The sequence below is a fragment of the Pseudophryne corroboree genome, chromosome 2, assembly GCF_028390025.1.
Source record: "Pseudophryne corroboree isolate aPseCor3 chromosome 2, aPseCor3.hap2, whole genome shotgun sequence".
NCBI lineage: Eukaryota > Metazoa > Chordata > Amphibia > Anura > Myobatrachidae > Pseudophryne > Pseudophryne corroboree.
This window is the reverse complement of record NC_086445.1, coordinates 895,510,682-895,535,657: the sequence shown is the minus strand read 5'-3', so window position 1 is coordinate 895,535,657 and position 24,976 is coordinate 895,510,682. Positions and strand designations below refer to the sequence as shown.

General features: G+C 45.5%; 1 protein-coding gene and 1 long non-coding RNA gene across 3 annotated transcripts in view; one reads left to right on the top strand and one right to left on the bottom strand.

Moving 5' to 3' along the window:
- The window catches only part of RAP1GAP2 (RAP1 GTPase activating protein 2), a 1,491,256-nt gene that overhangs the window by 671,394 nt on the left and 794,886 nt on the right, over positions 1 to 24,976 (top strand). The window lies entirely within an intron of this gene.
- The window catches only part of LOC135049972 (uncharacterized), a 119,120-nt gene continuing 96,189 nt past the window's right edge, over positions 2,046 to 24,976 (bottom strand). Inside the window, exons 4-5 of the long non-coding RNA XR_010241526.1 lie at positions 2,812 to 2,949; positions 2,046 to 2,376 (exon numbers count right to left, since the gene is read on the bottom strand). This is a non-coding gene — a long non-coding RNA (uncharacterized LOC135049972). The remainder of the gene's footprint in view (positions 2,377 to 2,811; positions 2,950 to 24,976) is intronic.

Below are 24,976 nucleotides of genomic sequence, written 5' to 3'. Positions count from 1 at the left end.
GGGCAGCGGCAGCAGCCAGCACGAGTCGAGTGACCCGGATTGCGGCTGCGAGCTACCCGTCGCTCGCGAGCGACGGGTTGGTGACCGCTGGCCTAGTGTGTACCCACCTTTAATTCAAGTGTTGTTTGCAAAGAGAATGGTACTGTATGCCCTCCTGCAAAAAAAGCAAACCTGTATATGCTAACAGTGCCCCCCTCCTCTTCCTCCAAAATAAATACTAACATTAATAGGTCATTTGTTAATAGCATTTGTGCTCTTGAAACTAAACATTGTTGAGAATGTTGGTGAGAAGGGTATTTCTTATTTAGCACCAAAAGGTAAAGGTTAAGCAAATATTTTTGCCCTGTCCTCCAGAGGTGTGCTAATGCAGGGTTACCAGCCAATATATCTGATCACATGCAACATATATAAAGCTTGGTCAATGTCTGCATTGTGCTCACAGTTAGCATTTCTGTAGAGCAGGGGTGGCCAACCAGTCAGAGTCAAAGAGCCAAAAAATCTTGTTAGGTACGTCAAAGAGCCGAAGGCGAGCATGCAAAAATGGGGTGTGGCCTTGTGCCTGCTAGGCCACGCCCTGGTATAAAATACATTGAAAAAGCCAGATCCACATAAATACATTTTTAAAGCCAGATCCAACATAAAATACGTTGAAGAAGTCACTTCCGCATAAAATAATTGAAAAAGCCAGAACCATATAAAATATAATGAAAGACGATTCACATAGTATACTTCAGCTCTCCTATGTGTCACTTCAGCCAGCACCCTGCTGTGTCACTCCAGTCAGCTTTCCCATGTGTCACTCCTGCTAGCACCCTCCTATGTCACTTCATCCAGCTCTCCCATGTGTCACTCCTGCTAGATCCCTCATGTGTCACTTCAGAGCCCCCCCCCCCCCTCCCCCACTCATGCCATTGTAGCAGCTCCTTATTACCCCTTTCACACCGCACAAATATCCCGGTATCGACCCAGCAATATGCCGGGTCAACACGGGTTGGTGTTCAGTGTGAATGGGCCATGGTCGAATTCCTGGGTTGCCTGACCCGATAATTCAACCCGGGTTATAAGCAGTGGTATTCCTGGGTTGAATACCGGGTCAGTGGCAGCGTAAAAGGGTTCCCGGGTCGATGGGACCTGTTTACTACATAGGGAGAGGCGGCGCGGAGATGAGCTCATCTCCCAACGCCGCCTCCACCCCCGCTGCCGCCCCCCCTGCAGCTATGGCAACCGACCCAGCAAATTGCCAGGTCGGGAAGCCACCTGTTTGGGTCTAATGCCGGATCCCGCCCGGAAAAAAACATTTCTAATTCCCGGGTGGCATCCTGCATTGGCGATGTGAAAAGGGCTTAAGGATCCTCTGTTTGACGGTGGGTGTTTTATCTCTAGTTTCTGGCTTCCTCAGTCCACAGCCCTCGTAGTGCTTCCGCATGTCTTTCTGGAGAGCAGTGGTTACCAGATCTGTTGTGGTAATGTGACTTCAAGTGCTGGGAGCCACATTTAAAGAAAGAAAGAGCCACATGCGGCTCAAGAGCCACAGGTTGGCCACCCCTGCTGTAGAGCATCAGACGCATACCGGTTCTCCAAAAATGCTTACTGTAAGCACACAGTAAATATTTTATTGATGTTATTTAGTTTATGGCATATTTTGTAAAAGCATAAATGGCAGCAGGACCTAACATTAAAGTCCATTACTGTAACTCTTCCGGTCAAATATCAATGTATAGATAATATTCATTGGATATTTAAAATATGTGGAAGAGTGTTTACCTTCCCTTGTCACCTGTGATGACACCTGGGAATGCATGCGAAGGAACGGAGTACGTAAATAGCACAATACTCTTAGGATGGTATCTTGATATGTGAGAATCTCCTGAGAATAACACATTGAAAGTGGCAGGGTTTGTTCCCTAAGCAGAAGTTGCAATTACTGAATGATGGAATAACAAAGTGTTCACACATTCTTGGCTTTAAAACCACAAAACAGATTTGACAAGGGGACTCCAGATTTAATTATGTGCTGATTCTTTCAGCTTTATTGAGAAGTCACATCTGAAATTATGTAATATTGTTCCATTAAATGGGTGACAAAAAATGCTTGTAAAACAAGTAAATATGTGTTTTTGGCAATAATGTCCTCTTATAATAATGGGGTCTCTTTCTAAGTGCTTAGAAAGCCATGCAATTTAAAAGTGTTGTTTATACCTAATTATAAATATACAGAATAATTTACCTAATACAACATGATTATGTTTCCCTATTTTTTCCCCTTTACATTTGGATATGAAACAGGTGGGTATGTATTATCTTCTTACTGTAAGCCGTGCAGCTACCATCTGATTGTTCTCTTCTTTTTTGTTTTGTTTTCTTGCACTTTGAAATCTGTTAAGATAAAAATGTCATAAATAAAGCACTATAAAAGAAAGCCAAAATCACTTATCCCATTTCCGACCATTGAAAATATGAAGCTTTTATTCTACTCCCTTACCTCCCCTGAGTGTATGAGAATATATATATATATATATATATATATATATATATATATACATACATACAAAATTCCAAAAGGTCCGGCACGCCTAATCCCCTGTATATAACGCTGTGGGGCCCTCTAGGTGAATAAAGGCAAATTCACTGTACAGGGCCAAAGAAAACGGCGGCACTCAGCAGACTTCTTTAGATGCTTAAATCTGGTCATTTATTGCAGCCAAGCCGACATATTTCGGGGACTCTCCCCCGTCCTCAGGGCCAGAAAAGTGAAGCACAAGTACTAAATACATCCACCAACCAGGACATTAGTGCAATAACGATACTCACCTGTCCCACGGCGCGCGCGCCAGCTAGCACCGTCCGCTTCCGCGCCTCTGTGCCCTGACGTCACGTCACGCCGCGTGAACAATGGAGTTACCATGGCAACCACAGCACTACTCCACCCGGTCAAGCCATGTGTGATAACTGTGAAGAGACAATTAAAAACAAGTCATATTATATTATGTGTATTAAAATAGCAATGTTTTACTTCATTACGTAACAACTTGAGGAATGATTGCGGAAAATAATCATATTATAAACATAACGTATTCAGGGACACAAAGTACAAGAGAAAAAATAACTTATATAGGTTCCATAATATGCAGTATCCCTGACAGCAGCATTATTCAAATCAATATAAAGCAAATGTGAACAAGAAACATGACAATAGAGAATGACCTACAGGAAACATTGTAACCCCAGGTTTTCATTGAGTCCCCTGGGTGACAAAGTCCCAAGGGTATAAATCCACCTGGTTTCCCTTTGTAATAGGATCCTATCTCTATTGCCACCTCTAAGAGAGGGTGGAATATGGTCTATAAGGATCGCTCTAATGCTTGCCACGCCATGTTTGGCCAGCAAGCAGTGACATGTAAAAGGTTGCTCACTGTGACCTTTTTCATATGCATTTTTAATGGTGAAGTGCCATCCTCTCTCTAAATTGCCGAATGGTCTTGCCCACATAGGCAAGACCACAAGGGCACAAGAATAAATTAACCAATGCTCAGTGGTAGAAGTCATCCGATGTTTAATGGGCAATTTTCTACCAGTGAGAGGGTGGGTAAATTCCGTGGCTGTTATGAGTGTGTTACAGGTAGCACATCCCAAACATCTAAAGCAATCTGTCTTCTGTCTTAAGAAGTGGGATTCTGTTTTTTTTCGTTTATTCTGCGACATCAAACTTCATTACAAAATCACCCAAGTTTCTACCCCTTCTATAACTCGGCAATAATCTGGTATTAGCCAGACTGGATAAAGCAGTGTCACTTTGTATTATTGGCCACAATTGTTTGGCCTTCCTTACTGTGCGCACCGATGTGGTAGTATATTTATTGACCCATGCCAGCTTATCATTAGTACTATCTTTGGATTTAACCTTAGGAATCAAGGGGGTATAATTACTAAAATTTCGTCTTTGTCCGATTTGTGTTTTTTTTTCTAAGTCCCAACACGGGAATTTACCAAGCACAAATCTCGGCAGTGTTGGTGGAATTCGTAATGGTTTTCACGGCTAAGTTCAGAAATACGAATGAATAGACCATCAGTCAAATGCGGCTGTTTGTTCATACAACACGGGAATTTACTATTAATTCGTATTTGGGTGTTAGTCTCTGAATGCTCAATTGCGGGTGTATTTTTTTGCGATTCGTTAAGAAAAGCAGCAAAAAAATAGACCTGCTTTTTCCAGGCGAGTTTGGATAATCATGCACGGATTAGTGAGATCTGTGCATGGTTATCTATGGAAAAGGATCTGTTTAATGTAAAAAATGGAAAAAAAAATTGCGTGGGGTCCCCCCTTCTAAGCATAACCAACCTCGGGCTCTTTGAGCCAGTCCTGGTTGTAAAAATACAGGGAAAAATTTGACAGGGGATGCCCCATATTTTAACAACCAGCACTGGGCTCTGCGCCTGGTCCTGGTGTAAAAAATACGGGGGACAAAAGACGTAGGGGTCCCCCGTATTTTTCACACCAGCACCAGGCTCCACTAGTCAGAGAAATAATGCCACAGCCAGGGGACATTTTTTTATTGGTCCCTGCGGCTCGCATTAAATCACCAACTAGTCACACCTGGCCGGGGTACCCTGGAGGAGTGGGGACCCCTTAAATCAAGGGGTCCCCCCTCCAGCCACCCAAGGGCCAGGGGTGAAGCCCGAGGCTGCCCCCCCCCCCCCATCCAAGGGCGGCGGATAGGGGGCTGATAGCCATAGTGTAAAAAAAAGAATATTGTTTTTGTAGCAGAACTACAAGTCCCAGCAATCCTCCCCCACAAGCTGGTACTTGGAGAACCACAAGTACCAGCATGCGGGGGGAAACGGGCCCGCTGGTACCTGTAGTTCTACTACAAAAAAATACCCTCAAAAAAACAAAACACACACACCTTGATAGTAAAATTTTATTAAACATACATGCACACTTACACACATACATACTTACCTATGTTGACACGAAGCAGTCGGTCCTCTTCTCCAGTAGAATCCAGGGGTACCTGTAAATAAAATTATACTCACAACAATCCAGTGTAGATCGGTCCTCTTCTGTTTGTAATCCACGTACTTGTCAAAATAAAAAAGCGGGTTACCCGGACCACGCACTGAAAGGGGATCCATGTTTACACATGGGACCCCTTTCCACGACTGGCGGGACCCCCCGTGACTGCTGTAAAGAGGGTCCCTTTTTTTCAGTTTTTAACCCATTCTGCACTGCTCACAATGCACACAATGAAGCCCTGCACGGATCTCACAGATCCGGATGGGATTCATTGTGTTTTGTCAGGCAGTGTTTTACTAATCACTCCCGTAAAACACTGCCTGACATTACGAATCACATCGACATCGGAAAATACGAATGTTGAAAACTCGGCAGCTTAGTAAATGACCGTATCAGGATTCAAAAAGTTGCAGTAAAATGCACCCGATACCATTCGAGATCAAACACCCTTAAAAATGGCAAAAACACGATTATTAGTAAATATACCCCAAGGTCTGTTCTCAAATTGCAAAGTTCAACAGGGTGTTCCTATCGGTGGATTTCACATACAGTGAAGTAGCCAAAGCTTCACCTCTATGTGTAATGGTTACTACTGGGACCATTACCAGAGAAGCTGTTGTTATGTAGTGCTGATGTATTTTGTACTTGTGCTTCACTTTTCTGGCCCTGAGGACGGAACATGTCGGCTTGGCTGCAATAAATTACCTGATTTAAGCATCTAAAGAAGTCTGCTGAGTGCCACCGTTTTCTTTGGACATATATATATATAGCCAGGATCACGGCAGTCACCATACCGACGCCGGGATCCTGGCCTCCAGAATACCGGCAGGGGGGAGAGTGCAATGTAGCCCCTTGCGGGCTTGGTGGACACCCACGAGTGAGAATAGCCCCTGTTAGCCAGGATTCCGGCTGTCAGCATTGTCAGTGGTTGGGATTCCGGCGTAGGTATCCTGACCGCCGGGATCCCGACTGCCAGCAATGTAACCGCATCTCTCTCTCTCTCTCTCTCTATATATATATATATATATATATATATATATATATATATATATATATATATATAATCTGTATATACAGTGTATACAGTATATATTTGCATACATCTACGATATTTTGAGATGTGCGTATGCACAGATGATGCACTGCGCACATGCAATTCTCCTCCTGCGAGTTCACAGGGGTGAAGCTTCCTGTTTCCAGAAAATGGAAGCATGCTGGCCCTGTTTTCTGGGAGCGGCAAGGCTAGTGTCTGTTTCTTCCAATGTAGGTTTACTGTCCTCGCAAGTGGGCATCTTCGGAGTTTGGATCTGAGATCTTGGCAGGAGGTGTCTTTTTTTCCTTAGATGCCTCCTGCAGGCATTGGCATATTGTCACACAACAACTGCGTTCAAAGACGCAGCTGCTTTACAAATGCACCCATTTCTGAATCAGGCCCTCTGTTTGGCGAAGGTCATAGTTTGCTTTTGGCATCATGAGGCTATGGAATCTTCTTTAACTAGGTATGTGGAGCTCCCAGCTTTCCCTCTGGAAATCACTATAGTGCTAATTTATGAATATATATGAAACATCTACAAAACTGTACATTCCTCATTGCAGCATAATGCTGCAATTTGACATGCCTTTTCAGGGAACTTAATTCCCAAGATGCCTGGATACAGGCTCCGAATGAACCCTCTCCATAAAAATTGTGTAAATGTAGCATATACTGTAGACTACAAAGAGTTAAAGTCATCTATAGTTGATATTAAGTAGCGATGCTATACACCTTTGTGAAATAATCCTGATGAAAAAAAAATGCAGCAATCCTCCTTTTTCGGTGGATTAACACATTTTTGAGATTAATAAACCTCTAGGTCAGTGTTTTTCAACAGGTGTGCCGCGGCACACTAGTGTGCCGCGAGGGATTTCCAGGTGTGCCGCCATCGCCCGACCCACCAGGGACCCTCCGCGCCGCTAGAGACCCGCCGCTGCCGCCAGCCAGAGGTGCCCTCCGCGCCGCTAGAGACCCGCCGCTGCCGCCAGATCACTTCCGCCGCCCTTACTAACCCAGTGCACGGGTAGCACAGCGCTACACTTCCGTGAGAGCAGGCCTGTTTTCACGGAAGTGCAGCGCTATGCTACCCAGGCCGTCACAATCATGTCTGCCCGCCCACTGCTGCTCCTCGCTCCGTGCTGCCTGCTTTCACTTCTCCCCACTGAGAGGGAAATATTTCAGGTTCCCTTTGTACAGGTACTGTGTATCTGTATATCAAAATATATATTTCTCTAACGTCCTAGTGGATGCTGGGGACTCCGTCAGGACCATGGGGAATAGCGGGCTCCGCAGGAGACAGGGCACATCTAAAAAGCTCTTTAGGTCACATGGTGTGTACTGGCTCCTCCCCCTATGACCCTCCTCCAGGCTTCAGTTAGGTTTCTGTGCCCGGCCGAGTAGGGTGCAACCTGGATGGCTCTCTTATAGAGCTGTTTAGAAAAGTCTTTTTTAGGTTTAAACTAATCAGTGATACCTGCTGGCGACAGGATCACTGCAACGTGGGACTTAGGGGAGAGACTTGCAACTCACCTGCGTGCAGGAGGATTGAAGTCTTAGGCTACTGGACACTGAGCTCCAGAGGGAGTCGGAACACAGGTCAGCCTGGGGTTCGTCCCGGAGCCGCGCCGCCGATCCCCCTTACAGACGCTGAAGACGGCAGAGACGGAGGTCCGGTGACAGGCGGCAGAAGGCTTCTCAGTCTTCATAGAGGTAGCGCACAGCACTGCAGCTGTGCGCCATTGTTGTCTCACAGGCTCACTGACACGGTCACGGAGGGTGCAGGGCGCTGCTGGGGGCGCCCTGGGCAGCAATATAAATACCTAATTTGGCAAAAGAAATACACCACATATAGCCATTAAGGCTATATGTATGTATTTTAACCCAGGCCAGTATTAAAAAACCGGGAGGAAAAGCCCGCCGAGAAAGGGGCGGAGCTTATTCTCCTCAGCACACAGGCGCCATTTTCCCTCACAGAAAGGCTGAGGGGAAGGCTCCCATGCTCTCCCCTGCACTGCACTACAGAAACAGGGTTATAACAGAGAGGGGGGGCAATGATTTGGCGATATAAATATATATTAAATGCTATAAGGGAGGAACACTTATATAAAGGTTGTCCCTGTATAATTATAGCATTTTGGTGTGTGCTGGCAAACTCTCCCTCTGTCTCCCCAAAGGGCTAGTGGGTCCTGTCCTCTATCAGAGCATTCCCTGTGTGTGTGCTATAGGTCGGTACGTGTGTGTCGACATGTATGAGGAAAATGTTGGTGAGGAGACGGAGCAAATTGCCTGTAATAGTGATGTCACTCTCTAGGGAGTCGACACATGAATGGATGGCTTACTTATGGAATTACGTGATAATGTCAACACGCTGCAAGCCGGTTGACGACATGAGACAGCCGGCGGACAAATTAGTATTGGTCCAGGCGTCTCAGACACCGTCAGGGGCTTGTAAAAACGCCCATTTACCTCAGTCGGTCGACAGACACTGACACGGACACTGACCCCAGTGTCGACGGTGAAGAAACAAACGTATTTTTCCTTTAGGGCCACAAGTTACATGTTAAGGGCAATGAAGGAGGTGTTACATATTTCTGATACCACAAGTACCACAAATAAGGGTATTTTGTTGGGTGGGAATAAACTACTTGTAGTTTTGCCTGAATCAGATAAATTAAATGAAGTGTGTGATGATACGTGGGGTTCCTCCGATAGAAAGTTATGGGCGGTATACCCTTTCCCGCCAGAAGTAAGGGCGAGTTGGAAAACACACCTTAGGGTGGATAAGGCGCTCACACGCTTGTAAAAACATGGCGTTACCGTCTCCAGATACGGCCGCCTCAAGGAGCCAGCTGATAGGATGCTGGAAAATATCATAACAGTATATACACACATACTGGTGTTATACTACGACCAGCAATCGCCTCAGCATGGATGTGCAGCGCTGAGGGGGCTTGGTCGGATTTCCTGACTGAAAATTTTGATACCCTTGACAGGGACAAGATTTTATTTACTATAGAGCATTTTAAGGATGCATTTCTATATATGCGTGATGCGCAGAGGCATATATTGTATTCTGGCATCAAGAGTAAATGTGATGTACATATCTGCCAGACGAAGACACGACAGTGGTCAGGTGAGGCAGATTACAGACGGCATATGGAAGTATTGCTGTATAAAGGGGCGGTCCATTGGACCTGGTGGCCATGGCAACAGCTGAAAAATCCACCTTTTGTTACCCCGAGTCACATATCGGCAAGAAAGGACACAGTCTTTTCAGTCTCAGTCCTTTCGTCCCCATACGGGCAGGCGGGCAAAGGCCAGTCATATCTGCCCAGGGGTAGAGGAAAGGGAAGAAGACTGCAGCAAGCAGCCCATTCCCAGGAACAGAAGCCCCTCACAGCTTCTGCCAAGTCCGCAGCATAACTCTGGGGCCGTACAAGCGGACTCAGGTGCGGTAGGGGGTCATCTCAAGAGTTTCAGCACGCAGTGGGCTCACTCGCAAGGGAACTCCGGGATCCTACATGTAGTATCCCAGGTGTACATTAGAAATTCGAGACGTCTCCCCCTCACACAATTCACAGGCTGTATTCCCAGCAGGTGATAATCAAAGTACCCCTTTTACAGAAGGGGGTAGTATTCCACACTATATTGTGGTACTGAAGCCAACCGGCTCGGTGAGATCTGAAATATTTGAACACTTACATACAAGTGTTCAAATCAAGATGGAGTCACTCGGAGCAGTGATAGCGAACCAGGAAGAAGGGGACGATATGGTGTCACTGGATATCAGGGACGCTTACCTACAGGTCCAAATTTGCCCTTCTCACCAAGGGTACTTCAGGTTCCTGGTACAGAACTGTCACTATCAGTTCAGACGCTGCCGTTTGGATTGTCCACGGCGCCCCGGGTCTTTACCAAGGTAATGGCCGGAATGATGAATTTTCTTAAAAGAAACATGGACGCTTTCCTGATAAGGGCAAGGTCCAGAGAACAGTTGGAGGTCGGAGTAGCACTATCTTAAGTAGTGCTACGACAGCACGAGTGGATTCTAAATATTCCAAAATCGCAGCTTTTTCCGACGACACGTCTACTGTTCCTAGGGATGATTCTGGACACAGTCCAGAAAAACGTGTTTCTCCCAGTGGAGAAAGCCAGGGAGTTATCCGAGATAATCGGGATCCTCCTAAAACCAGGAAAAGTGTCAGTGCATCATTGCACAAGAGTCCTGGTAAAAATGGTGGCTTATTACGAAGCAATTCCATTCGGCAGATTTCCCGCAAGAACTCTTCAATGGGATCTGCTGGACAAATGGTCCGGATCGCATCCTCAGATGCATCAGCGGATAACCCTATATCCAAGGACAAGGGTGTCTCTCCTGTGGTGATTACAGAGTGCTCATCTTCTAGAGGGCCGTAGATTCGGCATTCAGGATTGGATGCCGGTGACCACGGAGGCCAGCCTGAGAGGCTGGGGAACAGTCACACAAGGAAAAAATTTCCAGGGAAGTGTGATTAAGTCTGGAGAATTCTCTCCGCATAAATAAGCTTAGAGCAAATATATAATGCTCCAAACTTAGCAAGACCTCTGCTTCAAGGTCAGCCGGTATTGATCCAGTGGGATAACATCACGGCAGTCGCCCACGTAAACAGAAAGGGCGGCACAAGAAGCAGGAGGGCAGTGTCAAAACTGCAAGGATTTTTCGCTAGGCGGAAAATCATGTGATAGCACTGTCAGCAGTGTTCTTTCCGGGAGTGGACGACTGGGAAGCAGACTTCCTCAGCAGGCATTACCTCCACCCGGGAGAGTGGAAACTTCATAGGGAAGTTTTTCAGCATGATTGTGGACCGTTGGCAAAGACCAAAGGTGGACATGATGGCGTCCCGCCCGAACAAAAAACGGGACAGGTATTCCGCCAGGTCTTGAGACCTTCAGGCGATAGCTGTGGATGTTCTGGTAACACCGTGGGTGTACCAGTCAGTGTATGTGTTCCCTCCTCTGTTTCTCATAACCAAGGTATTGAGAATTATAAGACATAGAGGAGTATGAACTATACTAGTGGCTCCGGATTGGCCAAGAGGGACTTGGTACCCGGAACTTCAAGAGATGCTCACAGAGGACTAAGGGCCTGGGGAGCTAAGATGGGACTTGCTTCAGCAAGTACCATGTATATTCCAAGATTTACCGCGGCTGCGTGTGACGGCATGGCGGTTGAATGCCGGATCCTGAAGGGAAAAGACATTCCATAAGAGGTCATACCTACCTTGGTTAAAGCCAGGAAGGAGGTGACCGCACAACGTCATCACCACATGTGGTGAAAATATGTTGCGTGGGTAAGGCCAGGAAGGCTCCACGAAGGAAATTCAACTAGGTCGATTTCTGCACTTCCTGAAAACAGGAGTGTTTTGAGCCCCAAATTGGGGTTCATTAAGATTTAAATTTCGGCCCTGTAGATTTTCTTCCAGAAAAAAATTGACTTCAGTTCCTGAAGTCCAGATTATAAAGGGTGTATTGCATATACAGTTTTTTTGTGCCTCTAGGGGCACCGTGAGATCTCAACATAGTGTTGGGATTCCTTAAAATCATATTGGTTTGAACCGCTCAAATCTGTGGATTTGAAATATCTCACATGGAAAGTGACCATGCTGTTGACCAATATCTCACATGGAAAGTGACCATGTTGTTAGCCCTGGCCTCGGCCAGGCGATTGTCAGAATGGGCGGCTGTGTCTTACAAAAGCCCATATTATAATTTTCCATTTGAACAGGGCAGAACTGGGACTCGTCTCCAGTTTCTTCCTAAAGGGGTGTCAGCGTTTTCACCTGAAACAACCTATTGTGGTGCCTGAGGCTACTGGGGACTTGGAGGACTCCAAGTTACTAGACGTTGTCAGGGCCCTAAAGATAATATATATATATATATATATATATATAGTTAGGACGGCTTGCTGTTTATATTGTATGCACCCAACAAGCTGGGTGCGTCTGCTTCTAAGCAGTCTATTGCACGCTGGATTTGTAGTACAATTCAGCTTGCACATTCTGTGGCAGGCCTGTCACAGTCGAAATATGTAGATGCCATTCCACAAGGAAGGTGGCATTCATCCTGGGCGGCTGCCCGAGGAGTCTCGGCATTATAACTTTGTCGAGCAGTTACGTAGTCAAGGGAGAACACGTTTGTAAAATTTTACAAATTTGATACTCTGGCTAAAGAGGACCTGGAGTTCTCTCATTCGGTGCTGCAGAGTCATCCGCACTCTCCCGCCCGTTTGGGAGCTTTGGTATAATCCCCATGGTCCTGACGGAGTCCCCAGCATCCACTAGGACGTTAGAGAAAATAAGATTTTACTTACCGATAAATCTATTTCTCGTAGTCCGTAGTGGATGCTGGGCGCCCATCCCAAGTGCGGATTGTCTGCAATGTTTGTACATAGTTATTGTTACAAAAAAATCGGGTTATTACTATTGTTGTGAGCCATCTTCTTAGAGGCTACTTCGTTTTGTTATCATACTGTTAACTGGGTTCAGATCACAAGTTGTACGGTGTGATTGGTGTGGCTGGTATGAGTCTTACCCGGGATTCAAGATCCTTCCTTATTGTGTACGCTCGTCCGGGCACAGTACCTAACTGAAGCCTGGAGGAGGGTCATAGGGGGAGGAGCCAGTACACACCATGTGACCTAAAGAGCTTTTTAGATGTGCCCTGTCTCCTGCGGAGCCCACTATTCCCCATGGTCCTGACGGAGTCCCCAGCATCCACTACGGACTACGAGAAATAGATTTATCGGTAAGTAAAATCTTATTATTATTAATCTGTGTAATTACAGTGGGTGGGGGCAGGCAAGCAATGTGTGGAATTATGGGGGGAGGGGCAGGTGTGTAGCATTACTATGGAGGGCAGGTGTGTGGTGTGTGGCATTACTGGGGGGCAGGTGTGTGTCATTATTATGGGGGCAGGTGTGTATAAGTACTATGGGGCGGGTGTGTATAATTACTATGGGGCAGGCGTGTATAATTACTATGGGGGCAGGTGTGTATAATTAATATGGGGGTAGGTGTGTGGCATTACTATAAATCTGTATTATTACAGTGGGAGCTAATGTGTGGTATTACTGTGGGGGCAAATGTGTGGCACTACTGGGGGGGGCAATGTGTTCAATTACTGCGGGGACCAATGTGTGTGTTTTATCCCCGTGTGGGCCAATGTGTGGTTTTTTTTTGTGGGGGGGAGTGTTACTGGTGGTGTGCCTTGGCAATTTTAAGATCTTGGCTGGTGTGCCGCAACTTGAAAAAGGTTGAAAATCACTGCTCTAGGTAATATAGCATGTGAATTTACAACAAAATAATGGTTTTATCTTTTGCCATCCTTCCTTAAAGTGCAGATTGGGATGTGTCCAGGCTGTTGTTGTCCTATAAACATCATATCATGTTTCTGATGCTGTGAATGTAACTGTAGCAGTAGGATTCTCGGTGGCATTCAAACTTTTCATACATACAGTACTCTATGTCAGGTTTTGAAAGATTGTCTGTTCTAAACACATTCATTATTTTGCCTTCATTTCTTTACGTTTGTCTTGACAGTGCTCCAGTGAATATTAAGTCTTTGGGATCTTTTTGTATCTTTCCTTTGATTGGTACATTCATTAACCTTCCCTCACAGTTGCTTTCAAATTGTCTTTGATCTTCATGATAAAACTTGCTTGGAATGTACTAACCATCTGTAGGACCACACACAGATGGGTGGATTTATTTTGAAATCAATTGAAACATTTTAACTGTAAACAATGTCCTCCAATCAATTAATGTGACCTTCAAAGACAGCTGATGGAACTAGTTTATTTTGTTAAGTCTTAAGGCCCATACACACGGTGAGATTCGGGCTATGCCCGATTCTCACTATGCGACAGGGGCTAGGTCGGCATCGCAAGCACATAATGAGTGTGCTTGCGATTCTGACTATGTGCGATTTTAGCTAAGTGTCAATTTTGACTTTCTCTTCTATAGAGATAGTCAAAATTGACTTGCCTGCACAGTCTATCAAGTCTTGCGATGCCGACCGCACGGGACCGCGCATCGGCATCGAATCGGGATCGGAAGGTGACTTTCACCTTGCGATCTGCACTAACTTTTCTTACATTTTTGACTATATAGTCAAAATCGTAAGAAAATAGTAAAAGGGTTGAATACTCCTGTAATCAGTTATTGCCTGTTTTTTCCCCCCCTCATTTCTAATGAATGAATAAAAACAATTTGGAGTTGTTTTGGTACTTGTAAATTATATGGGCACCAGTCTATCTGTGGTCTGAACTTGGAGCAGATTCAACAAATTTGTCAAATTTACACAGAGAAGACATGAATATTTCCCCTTTAACACATGCAGCTACATCCTGGGTTTTTGAACATGAACGCTCATCAAGCTGGGATTTCTGCATGTGTGAAAGGAATCAACCCTGGACTAAGTCCCGTGTCCACGAACCTGCTCGTGACCATACAGATCCAGGAAATTGCCGTCTGCTAGACCCGGCAGATGTCCGGTCCACGTGCCTAATTCAGATCTGATCGCAGCTGTAAATGTGTTAGCTAATGGACAAAACATGTGCACTGCAGGTGGGGCAGATATAACATGTACAGAGAGAGTTAGATTTGGGTGGGGTGTCTTCAAACTGAAATCTAAATTGCAGTATAAAAATAAAGCAGCCAGTATTTACCCTGCACAGAAACAATATAACCCACCCAAATCTGACTCTCTGCATGTTATATCTGCCCCCCGTGCAGTGCACATGGGCCCTCATTACGAGTTGTTCGCTCTGTAATTTTCTTCGCATCGCAGCGATTTTCCGCTAATTGTGCATGCGCAATGTTCGCACTGCGACTGCGCCAAGTAAATTTGCTAAGAAGTTTGGTATTTTACTCACGGCATTACGAAGTTTAGCGTGTGTACTGCTGCGAAAAGCGGCTAGCGAGCGAACAACTCGGAATGAGGGCCATGGTTTTGCCCATCTGCTAACAAATTTGCTGCTGCAATCAGATCTGAATTAGGCCCCACATGTCTGAAAGTGCCATAACATGTCTCACACCAGCCATTTCTGAAAACTGCTCTTTACATTGAGCACAAAGTTGGATTATGGCTTTGGGGAAGTTTGGGGCATTTAAGACTAGGGGGCCTCTATATTTGTTGCTTACAATATATAATGTGCACGTCATCATGTTGCATTCTGTGCACACTAATCAAATCCATTCTGCAGGTCTGTACGAGCGAGGCAGACATGCAGGAAATCGAGCAGGTTAGAGGTCAAAAAGACGTGTCTGCACCATATTATCCTACTTTTGAAAAATATTTTCAGACAGATTGAGAAAGCAGCACATATTTGCCCTGTGTAGCACATCACACCACCAAGGAGTTGTGTCCTGCTATATTAAAGTTATCCAAGCATGGGCATATCTAGTGCTCCCTAAGTGTGTGTCCAGCATCACTAAGGGCTACCTGTAGTAAAGCATGCCTCCAGAGAGAATTTGTGCATGGGTGATTGGTCATCATCACGTGTCAGCCACTGCAAGCAGGCAGTTGGAGATGCATAGGGGGATCAGCAGGATAAATACAGGCTTGCTATAGGGGGCATCCACACCATATAACCAGAGTAAGCATGACTATCATGTAGGGAATGGCTTCCATTTTAGCTAGTGCAAGGAAAATCCCCATCCTCTTCCCATCTACTTCAAATATACCTGCAATGCTCGGTGCACAGGATGGACCCTTAATGAGCAGAGCAATGTCAAGCTGGACATGCCACCCAACTGTCCTTGCAGTGGGGAGACAGTACTGACTGAGTGCAACAGTCAACAAAATATGGGCCTAAACCAGCTCAGTTCCTGTTTGTCTGGATTCCGAAATGCAGAGGCCCTATTTGCAAAAAGGTATAGTACATGGACTCTATAAAGCCAGGAAATTAGTGAACCCTCTATACTTTCCTGCCTGAAACCAGCCCTTAAAAATAAATCAATGCATGGGATGGGGGATTTCTTCACCTGATCCAGGAGAGTAGCCTACCTTCCTGGTAGTCTGGATGGTCTCCAGATATTCTGGGAATTTTCTGGACATTGTAGGACAGTCAGCAGCTATAGTAGAGCAGGTTTGAAGAACTGCATAATCCCACATGGTCTCACTCACCCCTCTTTATTCTGGAAGAGTTGACAAACTCTTCTCCCAGTGTTTCCTCAGGATAACTGGCTAGTGAGATTGTCCATTACACAGAATACACTGTAACACTGAGATTCAGCTCTAACTTTATACTGTAATCAGGATATTGCCTTTATGAAATAAAGAGTATATCCTGTGTACAGTAAAGAATTACAGCTGAAACTCTTATATTTTGTTTGCAGGACAGTTTCACTGGCCAGTTAGCCTGAGGAGACATTGAATAGATGACTAAGTAATGACAGCAACTGTGAGCTGGAGAGCTGGGGCCATTTTCTTGTAGCACACTTGCTACTAATAAATACACTCTATTTAACAATAGAATGTGTACAATAAATTGGCTACCACTGTCCAGCATACAGTTGCAAGTCATTACTTACTCATCTCCTCAGTGTTTTATCTGTGGTGGGTGCGGAGTAGATATGTAAACAGTAATCACATTGTGCTCCACTCACCACTTATCTGAGCAGTCTGCATACCTTCCAACTTTTTACAGCTCGGAGGAGGAACGAATGTGCGCACCCTGAATTTAGGTGCGTGGTCTTGTGACTAGGGGGTTGTTTGCAGCACTTCCACAAGGCCATGCCCATATTTTGCAGCTGTGGGGGCATGCTCAGAGCTCTGTTAGCTTAGATAAAACTAGTGTGTCTGTTTGTGTGTGTGTGTGTGTGTGTGTGTGTGTGTGTGTGTGTGTGTGTGTGTGTGTATATATATATATATATATATATATATATATACACATCTACACATATATATACCGTATATATATATATATATATATATATATATATACACACACACACACACACACACACACACACACATACATACATACATATACACATATACATACCATATTAAACATGCAATACACACATGTATATATATCATATAAGTGTGTCTTTATATGTATGTATGTATATACATGTGTTTATATGTATGCACATGGATATATATGTACTATAATTAAAATAAAGTAAACTTTTATTAAGCACTTACAAGTGCCACCAGGAAGACAGCAGGCTGCAGAGGATGCTAGACAGCCATTAATAATACTCATGCAGCAAAAAAAAAAAAAAAAAGGGATTAGAAGGGATTATGTACTTGGTTTGTCTATTAGGAGACACAAGTACCCCACGCATTTTTTTTCTGGGTTTTTTAAACACTTTTGTTCCGTCCAAAAAGTCGAATCCAGGACGCACATATCCGTCAATTGGTCCGTTTTTTGACAGCGGGACTGTCGAATCCATTTTTTATTGAATATGTCGAATTCGGGTCCCGGCGGCAGGGTGTCTGACTGTTGAATTGTGTCGAATTTAAAAACGGTCGAATTCCAGCCGGAATTCGACCGCTATTGCATATACCCATATATCTTCTGAAAAGGTTTACATACTGTATTTAATATATCCACGTATCATGTACAGTAATATCTTCTTTGTGAGATTACTGTCCTGTTTCTTAGTTATAGGTTTCCTTAGAAACTAGGGTAATATATGGTACATTTGGGTCTTATCTGTTATCAAAGTCTGTGTTTTCCTTGCTAACTTAACATTTGCTTTAGATTAGGCATTCTAAACTAACAGCTCAGAGAAAGTGCACTCACTACACCTGCACATTATGCTGTTGCACACAGTGGTGATTGCTTAGAAAATCTGTGATTCGAAGAATAACTGTCACTTTGCATACATCTGCACCTTAAACATATGTCCCTACAGCCATCATATAAACATATGTCCTTACAGCCATCATATAAACATATGTCCCTACAGCCATCATATAAACATATGTCCCTACAACCATCATATAAACATATGTTGCATTTACTGGGCATTACAGCGCTATGGTTTGTAATAATAAAACTAATGCAAGTAATTAGGAACTCTGTATTTGTTCCAAGCCCAAAACTCTGGGTTTTACAGCATCACCATGTATACTGTAGATTAATGTTAAAAAATAAACACCAGTTTTGGGGGGTCATTCCGAGTTGTTCGCTCGTTGACGATTTTCGCTACGGAGCGATTAAGGCGAAAATGCGCATGCGCATGGTACGCAGTGCGCATGCGCTAAGTATTTTAGCAAAAAACTTAGTAGATTTACTCACCTCCGAACGAAGAATTTCTATCGTTGAAGTGATCGGAGTGTGATTGACAGAAAGTGGGTGTTTCTGGGCGGAAACTGACTGTTTTCTGGGAGTGTGCGGAAAAACGCAGGCGTGCCAGGATAAAACGAGGGAGTGTCTGGAGAAACGGGCGAGTGGCTGGCCGAACGCAGGGCGTGTTTGTGACGTCAAACCAGGAACGAAACGGGCTGAGCTGATCGCAGTGTAGGAGTAAGTCTCGAGCTACTCAGAAACTGCAAAGAATTTTCTATTCGCAATTCTGCTAAGCTAAGATACACTCCCAGAGGGCGGCGGCCTAGCGTGTGCAATGCTGCTAAAATCTGCTAGTGAGCGAACATCTCGGAATGACCCCCTTGGTTCTTGTACCACTATTTAAAAAAAAATAATAATAATTTAAAACAATCATTATAACAATGATCTTAGCTTAATTTTAATGAAAAACTTGAATCAGAGCTAGAGCACAGCACATTCAATAAATAAGTCAACAACTGCAGTTAGTCTCGTACACTCTATGTAATACCCTTAAGAGTATTTTATTGATATTGGCCCTCATTCCGAGTTGATCGGTCGCAAGGCGAATTTAGCAGAGTTACACACGCTAAGCCGCCGCCTACTGGGAGTGAATCTTAGCTTCTTAAAATTGCGACCGATGTATTCGCAATATTGCGATTACTAACTACTTAGCAGTTTCAGAGTAGCTCCAGACTTACTCTGCCTGTGCGATCATTTCAGTGCTTGTCGTTCCTGGTTGACGTCACAAACACACCCAGCGTTCGGCCAGGCACTCCCACCGTTTCCCCGGCCACTCCTGCGTTTTTTCCGGAAACGGTAGCGTTTTCAGCCACACGCCCCTGAAACGCCGTGTTTCCGCCCAGTAACACCCATTTCCTGTCAATCACATTACGATCGCCGGAGCGATGAAAAAGCCGTGAGTAAAATTACTTTCTTCATAGTAAAGTTACTTGGCGCAGTCGCAGTGCGAACATTGCGCATGCGTACTAAGCGGATTTTCACTGCGATGCGATGAAAAATACCGAGCGAACAACTCGGAATGAGGGCCATTGTTTGCACATATTGGGGGTGATTCAATTGTTTTATTGTGGCACCTGTTGGAGCATAAATTGTTGCTCCTGTTGAGTGCCCATTACTTCTGACATTTCCAAAAGCACCAGATTTAGCAGTGCAAAGTGACTAATCTGACTAGGGATACTTTGTGCACATTTCAGCTCGCTATCTCTGGAGGCGACAAGCTGAATTCCACCCCCATAGCTATTCGCACTTGAACAGATTTAATTGCTCCGACGGGTGATAAAACAATATTGCACCCATTTTGTCTGATTCGAAAGTTAGTTTAAAAGTATAAATATATATGTTGTGGCCAGAGGTGCCCAGAGGCGTCACAAAGAGGGTGCAGTCCACATTCTCGCACAGCACCTGACTCCTGTCACTGAGGAGGACTCAGCAGTCTCCGGTGGTAACCCAGCATCTTCGGGAACACTGGGCACACAACCGGATTGATGTAAATGGGGATTGATTGTGAGGCTACGCCCTTTATAACAAGGTCACAAACCCTTTATGCCACACACGGGGGCTGTTTGGTGCACTGGGTGTCACTGACCCCAGTGCTGCCGCTGGTTGTACCTTATTGCCTCACTGACAATAACATCTTTATATACTGTAGTATTATTGATTTCTCAGTTTCTTTTTAAACGAAGTGCTCACTAAATGACGTAAATCACAGTGGACTACCTTGGCGTAAAACACACACACACACACACACACACACACACACAGACACACACAGACACACACAGACACACACAGACACACACAGACACACACAGACACACACAGACACACAGACACACAGACACACACAGACACACAGACACACACACACACACACACACACAGCATTTAGGAAATACATGTTTGCTAGTTTTCTATAAAGGTTGGATATGGCCAAAACCTTGACTTATATATCACTAGTAACTGCTAGTGGAACCTTTGCTGCATATTTGTTTTCACATTGAAATGGTTGGTATACTTTAAACTTTGTCCCTTTCCCCTCCCATGTTCCATCTTTTGAATGCTGCGCGAACCTTGGCAGAGCAGAGTTGAACAGGTTGCACCTTCCAGACAAATTGGGACAAAGCTGTCCCTATCGGGAGAGCGAGACGGGATCCGGTCAAGATCAGAGCCCAAATCAGGACAGTTGAGTTATAGGCAGTGTCGGACTGGGGCTTGAAAGGCTCACCGGGGGAGTAGTAGAGTCCCGTATTTAGGGGTTTGGCCAGCTGCCACATTTGTTTTTCTAATCATTAGAGAATGCATGGGCTGGTCCCTTTGATAAATATACTTAGTAAATACTGTTAGTGCATACATGATAATATAGCAGATTAATAACAGCAATGCACTGTAGATAATAAACCATAGTCCTGTGCAGTATTAGTTAATGGGGGAGATTCAAATGTTTGAAAAGTCGGTTGGGTGTCTGTTTTTTCATATCACACACACACACACACACACACACACACACACACACACACACACACACACACACACACACACACACACACACACACACACACACACACACACACACACACACACACTCACACTATCTATGTGCAGGTGGTATATTTTAACCATGCTTTGCATGAGTTTACTTCTGGTGCTCCAGTTTCTTCCCACAATCCAAAAACATAGTGGTATGTACATACTGATAGTCTGTAAGCTCCACTGGGGCAGAGACTGATGAGACTGTAGAGCGCTGCGGAATATGTATGCAGTATAAAAAAATAACTTAATAAAAAAAGTAATTAAAGGACCCCATTTAACAATGTTACTTATTACCACAGACATATTTTGTTTAATATTGCAGTGATACTAACAAATATGCCGCTGGTATTGAAAATAACCCTCCATGGCGGCATATTCCTCGCTGTTACGGGCAGCATGCCAGTTAGAGGCTTCTGTGTCATGTGCGATGGCCAGTCTACGCATGTGCATGACTCTTTCAGCCAGCGGGGATCTGGCAGTGCCTGGAAGATTTTGCATGGTCCCCATTGCCGGCAATGGGGACTGTATCATTATTGACAGCTATTGATGGGGGGAAGCGATACAGTGTCAAACAGCTGTAATCTTAGTTTATGTTGTTTGTTGAATACTGAAAGAAGGACATACAGATGGAGTCACGCTAGTCGTGGCTCCTTCTGTGCCTGGGCGCGCCTACCCAGGCGCACCTAGCGACTATGCGCCCGTGACGGAGACTTGCCCCATTCACTAGAATGGGAGAGCGTCTCTGTGCACTCCCGGCGTGGCAAGGTGGACGGATCGCCTAGTCACACCGGGAGTGCACGCCTGCGATGGAGCCGCCTCAGATGATCGTGCCTCCATCTGTAAGCAAGTGCTAAAGGGGTTATGTCTTGTTGTTAAATGGAGTCCCAACTATGAGGGAAGAATACAAAGCTGTCCACTTCCCAATTTGTTGGGAGTAGACAGCTATAGCTAGCCACCATTGTGCCTACATGCAGGGCTGTCTTAACAGCATTGTAGGCTCTGGGCAAATAGTACAAAAGAGAGAATGGGGTTGTACTAATAAGGTGCACAGAGAAATGTAATAAAATATAACTTTTATTTCTCTGACGTCCTAGTGGATGCTGGGGACTCCGAAAGGACCATGGGGAATAGCGGCTCCGCAGGAGACTGAGGAGACTGGGCACAAAAGTAAAAGCTTTAGGACTACCTGGTGTGCACTGGCTCCTCCCCCTATGACCCTCCTCCAAGCCTCAGTTAGATTTTTGTGCCCGAACGAGAAGGGTGCTCACTAGGTGGCTCTCCTGAGCTGCTTAGTAAAAAAGTTTAAGTATAGGTTTTTTATTTTCAGTGAATCCTGCTGGCAACAGGTTCACTGCACCGAGGGACTAAGGGGAGAAGAAGCGAACTCACCTGCGTGCAGAGTGGATTGGGCTTCTTAGGCTACTGGACATTAGCTCCAGAGGGACGATCACAGGCCCAGCCATGGATGGGTCCCAGAGCCGCGCCGCCGGCCCCCTTACAGAGCCAGAAGACTGAAGAGGTCCGGAAAATCGGCGGCAGAAGACGTCCTGTCTTCAATAAGGTAGCGCACAGCACCGCAGCTGTGCGCCATTGCTCTCAGCACACTTCACACTCCGGTCACTGAGGGTGCAGGGCGCTGGGGGGGGGGGCGCCCTGAGACGCAATAAAAACACCTTATATGGCAAAAAATACATCACATATAGCTCCTGGGCTATATGGATGCATTTAACCCCTGCCAATTTTTCCTTAAAAAAGCGGGAGAAAGGCCGCCGAGAAGGGGGCGGAGCCTATCTCCTCAGCACACTGGCGCCATTTTTCCTCACAGCTCCGTTGGAGGGAAGCTCCCTGACTCTCCCCTGCAGTCCTGCACTACAGAAACAGGGTAAAACAAGAGAGGGGGGGCACTAATTTGGCAGATAAATCTATACAGCAGCTATATAAGGGAAAAACACTTATATAAGGTTATCCCTGTATATATATAGCGCTCTGGTGTGTGCTGGCAAACTCTCCCTCTGTCTCCCCAAAGGGCTAGTGGGGTCCTGTCCTCTATCAGAGCATTCCCTGTGTGTGTGCTGTGTGTCGGTACGTTGTGTCGACATGTATGAGGAGGAAAATGGTATGGAGGCGGAGCAATTGCCTGTAATAGTGATGTCACCCCCTAGGGAGTCGACACCTGACTGGATGGTCTTATGGAAGGAATTACGTGATAGTGTCAACACTTTACAAAAGACTGTTGACGACATGAGACAGCCGGCAAATCAGTTATTACCTGTACAGGCGTCTCAAACACCGTCAGGGGCTCTAAAGCGCCCGTTACCTCAGATGGTCGACACAGACCCAGACACGGACACTGACTCCAGTGTCGACGGTGAGGAAACAAACGTATTTTCCAGTAGGGCCACACGTTACATGATCACGGCAATGAAGGAGGTTTTGAACATTTCTGATACTACAAGTACCACAAAAAAGGGTATTATGTGGGGTGTGAAAAAACTACCTGTAGTTTTTCCTGAATCAGATGAATTAAATGAGGTGTGTGATGAAGCGTGGGTTTCCCCCGATAAAAAACTGCTAATTTCTAAAAAATTATTGGCATTATACCCTTTCCCGCCAGAGGTTAGGGCGCGTTGGGAATCACCCCCTAGGGTAGATAAGGCGCTCACACGCTTATCAAAACAAGTGGCGTTACCGTCTCCTGATACGGCCGCCCTCAAGGAACCAGCTGATAGGAAGCTGGAAAATATCCTAAAAAGTATATACACACATACTGGTATTATACTGCGACCAGCAATCGCCTCAGCCTGGATGTGCAGTGCTGGGGTGGCTTGGTCGGATTCCCTGACTGAAAATATTGATACCCTGGACAGGGACAGTATATTATTGACTATAGAGCATTTAAAGGATGCATTTCTATATATGCGAGATGCACAGAGGGATATTTGCACTCTGGCATCAAGAGTAAGTGCGCTGTCCATTTCTGCCAGAAGAGGGTTATGGACGCGACAGTGGTCAGGTGATGCGGATTCCAAACGGCATATGGAAGTATTGCCGTATAAAGGGGAGGAGTTATTTGGGGTCGGTCTATCGGACCTGGTGGCCACGGCAACGGCTGGGAAATCCACCTTTTTACCCCAGGTCACCTCTCAGCAGAAAAAGACACCGTCTTTTCAGGCTCAGTCCTTTCGTCCCCATAAGGGCAAGCGGGCAAAAGGCCACTCATATCTGCCCCGGGGCAGAGGAAGGGGAAAAAGATTGCAGCAGGCAGCCTCTTCCCAGGAACAGAAGCCCTCCCCCGCTTCTGCCAAGTCCTCAGCATGACGCTGGGGCCTTACAAGCGGACTCAGGCACGGTGGGGGCCCGTCTCAAGAATTTCAGCGCGCAGTGGGCTCACTCGCAAGTGGACCCCTGGATCCTGCAGGTAGTATCTCAGGGGTACAAATTGGAATTCGAGACGTCTCCCCCTCGCCGGTTCCTGAAGTCTGCTTTACCAACGTCTCCCTCCGACAGGGAGGCGGTATTGGAAGCCATTCACAAGCTGTATTCCCAGCAGGTGATAATCAAGGTACCCCTCCTACAACAGGGAAAGGGGTATTATTCCACGCTGTTTGTGGTACCGAAGCCGGACGGCTCGGTGAGACCTATTTTAAATCTGAAATCCTTGAACACTTACATACAAAGGTTCAAATTCAAGATGGAGTCACTCAGAGCAGTGATAACGAACCTGGAAGAAGGGGACTATATGGTGTCTCTGGACATCAAGGATGCTTACCTCCATGTCCCAATTTGCCCTTCTCACCAAGGGTACCTCAGGTTTGTGGTACAGAACTGTCACTATCAGTTTCAGACGCTGCCGTTTGGATTGTCCACGGCACCCCGGGTCTTTACCAAGGTAATGGCCGAAATGATGATTCTTCTTCGAAGAAAAGGCGTCTTAATTATCCCTTACTTGGACGATCTCCTGATAAGGGCAAGGTCCAGAGAACAGTTAGAGGTCGGAGTAGCACTATCTCAAGTAGTACTACGACAGCACGGGTGGATTCTAAATATTCCAAAATCG